Raw genomic sequence first — 8,467 nt, 5'->3', positions numbered from 1 at the left:
AGCCGGCAATTCAGCAGCGGCATACACCGGTACCCGACAATTTAGAACCGAAAGAATAGAGCATCACAAATAGATTAGATAGATAGAAACATGTCAGTCACATATATATGAAGTACAGTGACAGTGTTGATTACTGTACTTGTCATTTAGTGTAAAGGATTTATAAAAAAAAATATTAGTGTTTTCATGCACCGTCTCTTTAAAAAAGCCGGCCGGCAATTCATCAGCGGTACCTGACAATTTATAACAGAAAGAATAGAGCATCACACATAGATAGAAACATGTCAGTCACATATATAAGAAGTACAGTGACAGTGTTGATTACTGTACTTGTCATTTAGTGTTAAAATAAAGGATTTATTTAAAAAAAAATTGGCGTGGGATCCCCCATAATTTTAGTCTCTAGCGGAGGTTAAGCAGACGGCTGGGGCAGATGTTTGAAGCCTGGGAAGGGGTAATACCCACGGAGCTTCCCAGGCTACTAATATCAGCCCCCAGCTGAATGCCTAGCCTTTACTAGCTATTAAAATGGGGGACCCCCCAAAAAATTGACGTGGGGTCCCCCCTATTTTAATAGCTAGCAAAGGCTAGGCAGACAGCTGGGGGCTGATATTAATAGCCCAGGAAGGGAGCCATGAATATTGGCCCCCTCCCAGGCTAGAAACACCAGCCGTCAGCCGCCCCAGAAATGGCACATCCATAGGATGCGCCAATTCTGGCACTTAGCCTCGCTCTTCCCACTGCCCTGTAGCGGTGGCAGTGGGGTAATAGGGCTGGGGTTGATGTCAGCTTATAATGCCAGCTGACATCAAGCCCAGGTTAGTAATGGAGAGGCGTCTATAAGACACCCCCATTACTAACCCCATAATCAAAGTTAAAAAAACACACAAACACCCAGAATAAAGTCCTTTAATTGAAATAAAGACACAATTCTTTATTGTTCTAAATTAAACTCTACTTACCATCACGCCCATTCCAGTTGAAGCCAACGATCCCCTGCAATAAAAGAAAAATAATAAAGCAACATAATCCTTACCTTCCCATGGTTCCCACGACAGCTTCAGCTCTGCTACATCGAGGTGACAGGCTGGACCGCAGCAGAAAGCTGCCATTCAGCCTGTCATCCCGCAGACACTGAGAAGCGCAGGCTTGCTTGCGCTCCTCAGCGTCTCTCTGTGACGGCATCCAGATGAGCCGAGTTCATGTCCAATGAACTCGGCTCACCTCATGCACGTCACTGACAGCGTGGGAAAATTCTCACGCTGAAGCGCTGAGTGCAGGAGAATTCTCCCACGCTGTCAGTGACGTGCATAAGGTGAGCTCATGTCCAATGAACTCAGCTCACCTCCTGCACGTCACTGACAGCGTGGGAGAATTCTCACGCTGAAGCGCTGAGTGCAGGAGAATTCTCCCACGCTGTCAGTGACGTGCATAAGGTGAGCTCATGTCCAATGAACTCAGCTCACCTCCTGCACGTCACTGACAGCGTGGGAGAATTCTCCTGCACTCAGCGCTTCAGCGTGAGAATTCTCCCACGCTGAAGCACTGAGTGCAGGAGAATTTTCCCACGCTGTCAGTGACGTGCATAAGGTGAGCTCATGTCCAATGAACTCAGCTCACCTCCTGCACGTCACTGACAGCATGGGAGAATTCTCCTGCACTCAGCGCTTCAGTGTGAGAATTCTCCCACGCTGAAGCGCTGAGTGCAGGAGAATTTTCCCACGCTGTCAGTGACGTGCATGAGGTGAGCCGAGTTCATTGGACATTAACTCGGCTCATCTGGATGCCCTCACAGAGAGACACTGTGGAGCGCAAACAAGCCTGCGCTTCTCAGTGTCTGCGGGATGACAGGCTGGATGGCAGCGTTCTGCTGCGGTCCAGCCTGTCATCTCGATGTAGCAGAGCTGAAGCTGTCATGGGAACCATGGAAAGGTAAGGATGATGTTGCTTTATTATTTTTCTTTTATTTCAGGAGATCGTTGGCTTCAGCTGGAATGGGCGTGACGGTAAGTATGGTTTAATTTAGAACAATAAAGAATTGTGTGTTTATTTCAATTAAAGGACTTTTTTCTGGGTGTTGTGTTTTTTTTAAATACTTTACTAGAAATTCATGGTGGTCATGTCTAATATTGGCGTGACCCCATGAATTTTGGGCTTAGGGCCAGCTGATAATGCCAAGCTGGCCCTAACCCCTTTATTACCCAGTGAGCCACCGCATCAGGGCCCTGGATGAGTTGGGTACAGCGCCAGAAGATGGCGCTTCTATGAACGCACCATTTTCCGGGGTGGCTGCGGACTGCAATTTGCAGCGGGGGTGGCCCAGAAAGCTTGGGCCTCCCTGCGCTGCGGATTCCAGCCCCCAGCTGCCTAGTTGTACCTGGCTGGACACAAATATAGTGCGAAGCCCCACGTCAATTTTTTTTTAATTATTTCATGAATTTCCTGAAATAATTTAAAAAAATTGAAGTGGGGCTTCGCACTATATTTGTGTCCAGCCAGGTACAGCAGGCAGGAACGGGCTGCCCCCAACCACCAGCTGCCTATTTGTACCTGGCCGGACACAACAATATAGGGAAGGCCTTTTTTTCTTAATTATTTCATGAATTTCATGAAATAATTAAAAAAAATTGAAGTGGGGCTTCGCACTATATTTGTGTCCAGCCAGGTACAGCAGGCAGGAACGGGCTGCCCCCAACCACCAGCTGACTATTTGTACCTGGCCGGACACAACAATATAGGGAAGGCCTTTTTTTCTTAATTATTTCATGAATTTCATGAAATAATTAAAAAAAAAATACGTGGGGCTTCGCCCTATTTTTGTGTCCAGCCAAGTACAACTAGGCAGCTGGGAGATGGAATCTGCAGCGCAGGGAGGCCCAAGCTTTCTGGGCCCCCCCCCGCTGCAAATTGCAGTCCGCAGCCACCCCAGAAAATGGCGTGTTCATAGAAGCGCCATCTTCTGGCGCTGTACCCAACTCATCCAGGGCCCTGGTGCGGTGGCTCACTGGGTAATAAAGGGGTTAGGGCCAGCTTGGTATTATCAGCTGGCCCCAAGCCCAAAATTCATGGGGTCACGCCAGTATTAGACATGACCGCCATGAATTTCTAGTAAAGTATTTAAAAAAAACACAACACCCAGAATAAAGTCCTTTAATTGAAATAAACACACAATTCTTTATTGTTCTAAATTAAACTATACTTACCATCACGCCCATTCCAGCTGAAGCCAATGATCTCCTGCAATAAAAGAAAAATAATAAACCAACCTCATCCTTACCTTTCCATGGTTCCCATGACAGCTTCAGCTCTGCTACATCGAGATGACAGGCTGGACCGCAGCAGAACGCCGCCATCCAGCCTGTCATCCCGCAGACACTGAGAAGAGCAGGCATGCTTGCGCTCCTCAGTGTCTCGCTGTGACGGCATCCAGATGAGCCGAGGTCATGTCCAATGAACTCGGCTCACCTCATGCACGTCACTGACAGCGTGGGAAAATTCTCACGCTGAAGTGCTGAGTGCAGGAGAATTCTCCCACGCTGTCAGTGACGTGCATGAGGTGAGCTCATGTCCAATGAACTCAGCTCACCTCATGCACCTCACTGACAGCGTGGGAAAATTCTCCTGCACTCAGCGCTTCAGCGTGAGAATTCTCCCACGCTGTAAGTGACGTGCATGAGGTGAGCCGAGTTCATTGGACATGACCTCGGCTCATCTTTATGCCGTCACAGAGAGACACTGTGGAGCACAAGCATGCCTGCGCTTCTCAGTGTCTGTGGGATGACAGGCTGGATGGCAGCGTTCTGCTGCGGTCCAGCCTGTCATCTCGATGTAGCAGAGCTGAAGCTGTCGTGGGAACCATGGAAAGGTAAGGATGAGGTTGGTTTATTATTTTATTTTTATTACAGGAGATCGTTGGCTTCAGCTGGAATGGGCGTGACGGTAAGTATGGTTTAATTTAGAACAATAAAGAATTGTGTCTTTATTTCAATTAAAAGGACTTTATTCTGGGTGTTTGTGTTTTTTTTAACTTTGACTATGGGGTTAGTAATGGGGGTGTCTTATAGACGCCTCTCCATTACTAACCTGGGCTTGATGTCAGCTGGCATTATAAGCTGACATCAACCCCAACCCTATTACCCCACTGCCACCGCTACAGGGCAGTGGGAAGAGCGAGGCTAAGTGCCAGAATTGGCGCATCCTATGGATGTGCCATTTCTGGGGCGGCTGACAGCTGGTGTTTCTAGCCTGGGAGGGGGCCAATATTCATGGCACCCTTCCTGGGCTATTAATATCAGCCCCCAGCTGTCTGCCTAGCCTTTGCTAGCTATTAAAATAGGGGGGACCCCACGTCATTTTTTTGGGGGGGTCCCCCATTTTAATAGCTAGTAAAGGCTAGGTATTCAGCTGGGGGCTGATATTAGTAGCCTGGGAAGCTCCGTGGGTATTACCCCTTCCGAGGCTTCAAACATCTGCCCCAGCCGTCTGCTTAACCTCCGCTAGAGCCTAAAATTATGGGGGATCTCCACGCCAATTTTTATTTTAATAAATCCTTTATTTTAACACTAAATGACAAGTACAGTAACCAACACTGTCACTGTACTTATTATAAATGTGACTGACATGTTTCCATCTATCTAATCTATGTGTGATGCTCTATCTTTCTGTTCTAAATTGTCGGGTACCGCTGCTGAATTGCCGGCCGGCTTTTTTAAAGAGACAGTGCATGAAAACACTATTATTTTTTTAAATAAATCCTTTACACTAAATGACAAGTACAGTAAGCAACACTGTCACTGTACTTATTATATATGTGACTGACATGTTTCTATCTATCTAATCTATGTGTGATGCTCTATTCCTTCTTGTCTAAATTGTCGGGTACCGGTGTATGCTGCTGCTGAATTTGCCGGCCGGCTTTTTTAAAGAGAGTGTCTTCTGAGCAGTTTGTCAGCTTTTGGACACCTTTGCAGGTGTTTTCTATGTGTTTCTATGTGTTTTTGTTTGCCTGCCATTGGTTTTAACGGTGTTCGACGGTGTTCTAAGGTGTTCTACGAACAGTTCGACGAACAGTTCCTCGAACATCCCGGTGTTCGACGAACCGAACCCGAACACTACGGGGGTGGCTCAACACTAATAACCAGCACAATAGGCTAAGATCAGAAGACGGCAGAAAGTCAAGCATTATAGCACTGTAGGGACCAACCGTCTAGCTGTTCGATCCACGGTATGGCATTATCACAATGATAGGTCATGACAAGAATGACCAGAGAGATTGCAGATCCAGGTTTTATAGGACCTTCTATTTCAGCCCTGTTACTGTATTGGACTAGAGGTTAGAAAAGTCACAGTAATAGGATTGTGTTCTAGGAACCAAAGTGCCCCAAGAGAAGAATTATTGCAGTGTTCTGCATCTGAAGACATCAACATCAATCCCATCCTCTGAGAAAAGATTGGATTATGATTTATGTGACTGCCAGAGATATCGAGAGCATCCATCAAAAGATATTACAATACTTGACAACGTATACACAAATCAGCATCATCACACACGCACACACAGAGCATCTCCACCTGCACAATCCACATCTTGCACACCGCTATCAACCTCTTGCACACATTACCAGTTACTCCAAATGTTACATCAGGACAACGCAAATCTCTTGGCTGCTAAATGAGTATTCTTGTATTATCTATACACTGCCCCAGATTTTTGTTAGCTGGTTGTGATCAAGTGATTTTCAACACATACAATATATTTGTTCACTCCCTATTACAAATAATGGCTTCTTTAAAGGTCAGGATAATAGATTAAAGAGGAGTAAAAAAAAATGTATAATATTATTATTATATAATTAGATAAAATGCCATAACTTGCGTCACTGTCCAAATATTATATGTCTACCAAAACATTCAAGATACAGTTATATATCAATAAGGGCTTAAAGTGCAGACTCAGCTTTAATTTGATGATATTTACACCCTATTTGGAGTAAGGGTTTAGGAATTACAGCTCTTTAATATGTAGACGCCTCTATTTAAAAAGGACCGGAATTAATTGGACAATTATCTCAAAAGGTCTTAAATGGGCTGCATGGGCTATTCCCTCATTAATTCATCATCAATTAAGCAGGTAAAAGGTCTGGAGATGATTCCAGATGTAGCATTTGCATTTGGAAGCTGTTGATGTGAACCCACAACATGCGGTCAAAAAAGTTCTCAATGGAAGAGAAACAGACCATCATTATTTATGGTAAAGTTAATTTGTCCAATAACTTTTGAGCTCCTGAAATGAGGAGGCTTTGTAGAAAATGGTTGCAATTCCTAAACGATTCACAGGATATTCTTGTTCAACCCCTTTGATTAAACCTGAAAGTCTACACTTCAATTGCATCTCAGTTTCAAATAAAAAGTAGTGGTATGTAGAGACTAAATCACGAAGATTCGGTCCCTGTCCAAATATGTCTGGACCTAACTGTATATATGTATATATATCATATCCAAACTACACTTGTAAAGGTCAATCACCTTTTCTTAAAAGAAAGGACTAGTCACTTGCCATAAATATATATCACACACATGTGTGCATGTGTATATATTATATATATTTAATTGATATTAATAAATAAACATTATCTAAATGTTGCTGTTCTCCAAAATCTAAAGTTGTTATTCTTTTTGCTCCTGTGCCTCTCTATTCCTGAGATATGACCTCCTATTCTTATGTAAATCCAGTCATTTAGCCAAGTGGGCATGGTTCTAAACTCTTCACTATTGGGGTATTCTTGAGGACCTGGCCCAGTTGGCTAAAAAGATTGAGGAACCATATCTTGGGAACAAAGATACACAGGAACAAAAAAAAAACACCAGATTCAGGAGAATAGGTGCTTTAAACCAGGTAAAGAATACACATTTATGGCAGGTCTTACTATATAAGGGATATGTTGGGTTCTGCAAATATTCACAGTATAACAATACATTTTAGAATATACTTTCAATACCAATTCCTGCCAGTTTCAGATACCATCTCATTTACTTCCAGTTTAATCTGTCATATGGTGACCACACAGATGATACAGTAACAAGCCGAGTACTCACGAGTTTATACCTTGAGCACTCGTTTTTTTTCTGTGACATAGTCGGTGACTACCAGGAGAGATCTGGGAAATCATAATAAAATTCTATAGCTTTATATTATACCATATTATTTAACCTGTTCGGAGTGGAAAATACCATATAAGTGCCAAGTATGAAATACAGACAAAGCCACATGGATAATGACAAGTGGAGCTGACATTTTAGTAAATGCTGCACTATATGGCGATATACATCACTGCGTCTCTCTTTGAGCTTGCTGGCAGACTGGTCGTAACCTATTAATGCCTTGGTAATCCTGAATTCATGAGATTGCTTTGGACAAGACTCTGTAAATGAAGGCTAATGGCAATAGCTCGCTTGCATAGTCAGGGGAATAATGCTATATTCCAGGGAGGTATTCGGATTTAGTAACTCTACGAGAACTCGAGTCAGCAAGTAAGATGGTGAAGTGGATGTAAAGTATATGGGTGTCAGTCACGCTGGGAGTGCTCAGCAATATTCAGCTTTTTTATACTGAGCTTCAGATACTGTATCTGTAGCACACACCACAGATCTTGGTAATCCGGACTCCAGTCTGTGTGCTGGATAATTGGTTGCATGTCAGACAGGCCTAGCTGTCAAGTTCGCGGACCAAGCTGGCGGTCACCCAATTAAGCTTAATTCTGTGTCGGTAACTTCATTGTCATCATTTTGTTAAAATTGTAAATTAGTTGCAGCTATAAAAAGGACGTGGTCATTTTAAGGTCAGAGCTCAACTACACGGTCATTATATTTTATGAATGGGAATAAAACCGTATCAAAGGCCATCATAAGAAGGCTAAATGCAATTTGCATCTTGCTTCTGTAAGTCTGTAGTATGTACTATAGAGAAAAAGAACCCAACCACACCTTGTGCCATGGCCATAAATTGTACCTATCCCCTTCCTTACAGTATTCACAATCTCCGGGGCATCAGAGCACAGCTGCAATCTTTACAAGGGACAGGGGACCTTTATTTAAGAAGCCTGTAATTGAAAAGTCTTTCACAATAAGAAATCTAAATAAAAAATGCAAACCCAGAAACCTCTAAATTTTAAAAAGAGCCACAGTTCTAATGGCCAGAGGAAAAAAAGTCACAAGTGACCATAACGGTCCAACTAAGTGCTCTACTGAAGACGCTCAGATGTCCCATCATTTTTTAGGGCATACAGAGAGTAAATGGAGTTTTGGGGGTGACACACTCCTTTTAACTGTGAAACCTTAAAACTACTAGGGAACGTAGCTCTTTATAAAACTCATGCGTGCCGTATAGACTTTACTTCGTTCTTCAGAAAATAAAAACACTTTATTTCAGAAGCGACTGTTGTACCAATGTCGTGACCAAGGGCTCAGT

This window comes from Phyllobates terribilis, unplaced genomic scaffold, assembly GCF_046119375.1.
Source record: "Phyllobates terribilis strain yellow unplaced genomic scaffold, ASM4611937v1 Scaffold_3__8_contigs__length_932513732, whole genome shotgun sequence".
Lineage (NCBI taxonomy): Eukaryota > Metazoa > Chordata > Amphibia > Anura > Dendrobatidae > Phyllobates > Phyllobates terribilis.
The sequence above is the reverse complement of the archived record's forward strand: the minus strand, read 5'-3'. Positions refer to the sequence as shown.